The sequence below is a fragment of the Triticum urartu genome, chromosome 3A (genome assembly GCF_056163025.1).
Source record: "Triticum urartu cultivar PI428250 chromosome 3A, HENAU_Tu73, whole genome shotgun sequence".
NCBI lineage: Eukaryota > Viridiplantae > Streptophyta > Magnoliopsida > Poales > Poaceae > Triticum > Triticum urartu.
In genome coordinates this window covers 596,235,697-596,239,152 of record NC_141875.1, presented here as the reverse complement: position 1 = coordinate 596,239,152, position 3,456 = coordinate 596,235,697, and the positions used below count along the sequence as shown (strand labels likewise).

Genomic DNA, 3,456 nt, shown 5'->3' with positions numbered 1-3,456 from the left:
TGAGAAAGGTGTGATGTATGCGATGAGTATCATAAGGTCGAGGCCTGGGGAAACGAATAGCTAGCAAGGCGACTGAACACTTGCAAATGCCTGTTAGTTGACTCCTAATTTCATCCTTTAAAAAATTGTCCATCCATTTGGAAAATATCAATAATTTTTTTAAAAGAGTTCATGAATTTTATAAAAAGTATTTGCACATTTTGCAGATGTTCATGAAATTTAATAGAAGTGTTCAGGCTTTTAAGAGCGTACATCTTGAAAAAGACCATCTAGTTAAAATAAGTTTCATATATTTTAAAATTGTTCATGCAGTTACAAATTTGTGCGTAGTTCCCGCATTTTCTATAAACAATGTTCATAAATTTTTTAAAAAATGTGTGCGTAGTTCCCCCAATTTCTATAAACAATGTTCATAAAATTTTAAAAGTGTTCATGATTTTTTTAGAAATGTTCATGTGATTTAAGAAGTGTTTAATGGTCAAACTTTTTTGAGAAAAATAGCCATATATCTTTTAAAAAGTATACATTATTAAAAATATTTCTTAATAAACAAGAAAAGAAAACGGTAAAAAAAGAAAACATTTTTGGGGGAAGAAAATTTTATCTAAACGTAAACGTAAAAGGAAAACAAAGGGAAAACGAATCAAAACAGGAACAAAAACGTGGCACGAAGTAGCGAAGGCACCTAGATTTTGCGGATGCTCGCGTGAGTTTCTTTTTGAGAGAGAAAGAACTATTTAAACTTTAAACTTTAAAGCATAAGTAAGAAGAAGATCAACCGCCCTTCCTTTTCTCTTTAGAAAGTAAGTAAGTTTCAGGGCCTTAATACAGCTAACGAATTAAAACAACAAATCATGAAGTGAGCACAACTCGGGTTCAAGTCATAGATTTGCATGCGTGTTCAAATTTTACGAAATTTATTCCAGGCATTTCGATGATGTCCATTCAATGTGAGATAACGTCCTCTCCACAACGAGACTCCAATTTCTTTGGAAAAACGGTATGGGCATAGTAGAAAACAAATCAACTTATTAAAATACATATCCCGGATGGTAAAAAAAATACGTATATTACAAAGACCTGGCGACCTATGGACCTACTTGATTTGAAGCCAAATCATGCTAAGCAAACTCTCTGGCAATCAAGTAATCTACCTTCATAGATAGAATAAAGAGGTAAATACACCAGAGGTCTTAGAACTTGCACACGGCGGTCATTTTGGTGCACAAAATTGCAAAATACGTGTTTGGGGTCACTAAACTTGCGAGACTGTTCAAATACAGTCACTCTCTCTGTACGCGAGCGTCTCCGTCGATGCCAGCATGGCATGGGCCCGCTGTCAATGACACATGGACGCATTTTTGCACAAAACCCCTTCTTCTTCTTCTTCTATGCAAAATAAAAAATCAACAATCGATGGGACGAAAAGTTTAACTACCAGATCTCGAACCCTGACCTAATGCTAGTACAATACAGGTCACACAAACTGCGCCACACATCTGTAGACAGCTATTAAGAGTAACTAAGATTAATGTACAAAAACGGAAGCGCTCATGGAACAGAAATGGGCTGTGGTCCGGCGACCCATTTTGCACTTGTTTATTTTTCAGAAATTTGTAGATAGTATGCAAATTATAATGCCATTAATAAGATAATTTCAAATAATTTTCATGTATTATTCTAAAATAATACTTATGAATTATAAAAATGTTTGCATAATAATAACACAAATAGTTTTTAAATATTCATAATAACACCTATTCGTTTTATTTGAGAAATTCATGGATCAGAAAAAATTGTTCATGTATTATTTTCAAATAATATTGTTTGTGCAATTCAAAATATGTACATGCGTTAAAAAAACTACATGGCATTTATAAAAATGTTTAAACACTGTGAAAAATATTCATGTAAATTAAGAAATGTACATTGCATTTAAAAAATGTTGACACATTTCAAAAAAAATTGTGAGTTTTACACAATGTACAATTATGCTCGCATGGTTCAAAAAACTGTTCGCCTAGTTTTTCTATTGCATGAACATATTTTAAATTACACGAACATTTTTTACAATGTTTAAACATTTTTTAAAATGGCACATACTTATAGAGAACAAGAGTGATAAAAACATATACATTGTCTATCTCTAAATTACATCACATGTCGCAGTTGCTTGGTGGTTGGCTTATGCGCGAGTGAATCTCCATGTCACAGGTTCGAACCCACCGGTTACACTTTGCATTCTTATTATTAGAAGACATAAATTTCTTCATTATCACTTTTTGGGTCCACCCGGATAGGATATACAGTATAATATAGTAGTGTAAAGTAAACACATGATATTGTTGGCGTGGTGGTTGTTCAATCGTGCCACTTAGCAGTACGTCCAAGTATGGAACCCCGCCGCCCCACTATTTTTCTTATTTTAGGGGTTCCTATGTAAATAAAAAAAACTGCGGGCTTTTCTACAAATCTATCATACAAGAGCAATTACGGTGGTTGACAGGGGGCCCGTGCCATGCTGGCGTCTACGGATACGCATGCGTACGGTGAGAGTGACTGTATTTGAACGGCTTCGCAAGTTTAGTGACCACAAACACATATTTTATAACTTTGTGCACCAAAATAACCGCCGCACGCAAGTTTTAAAACCTCTGATGAATTTACCTCTAGAATAAAATCAGATTACAAAGTCGATGGAAAGCCGCACCACAATCCCTACCCAATGTTGCAAATACTTTTCAAGAACACACTAAACTGCTCATACGCATGAAAACAACTAAGCCGAAGAACGACCGGAGCCGCCGAGCTGGGCGATGTTGACGCTGATAGAGTGGCCGTCATCCAAGCCGGCCTCCTCCGCCGTTTGGGAGGCCCTGATGTTCTTGCCGTCCTCGTCCAGGAACACGACGGCTTTCCGGTTGAGCGAGTGCTTGCCGCAGTACATGTCCATGATGCGCTGCAGCAAGACGTCGCGCTTGGTGCGGAAGAAGACGTCCGGGACGGTCTGGCTCGTTACCTTGATGTGGATGTAGGCGCTGTTCCCTTTCGCCCCCGCCTCGGGCTTCACCGGCGTTATGGTGACCTCATCCTCCGCCGCCGCCTCCTTCTCGTGCCCTGATTCCGGCGCCGCCTCCGCCTCCTTCTCGTGCCCTACTTCCGGCGACGACGGCATGGTTCTCCGCTCGACTTCGACTGGATCTGCTGCGCTTGTGTTTTGAGTTTTTCGGCGCCGTTGCGATCGTATCGGCGTATCGTTTCGACGCTCGTGCCCGTTTGCTCAGGGATTTATAGGTTGTACGCGACGGCCGATTACTAAGTCGTCTTCCGTTTGCTCGACTACAAGTCGTCCATTAAACACCGGGACCGACTCGTCAGCCGAGCAAACAGATTCCAAACAAAATCATTTTCGAAAAAACTAAACTACTCCTTTCATTTTTAAATATAAGACCTTTT

General features: G+C 38.8%; 1 pseudogene; it reads right to left on the bottom strand.

Moving 5' to 3' along the window:
- Positions 1-2,704: 2,704 nt before the first annotated feature.
- On the bottom strand, positions 2,705-3,190 carry LOC147980704 (small ubiquitin-related modifier 1 pseudogene; annotated as a pseudogene).
- Between the last annotated feature and the right edge of the window lie 266 nt (positions 3,191-3,456).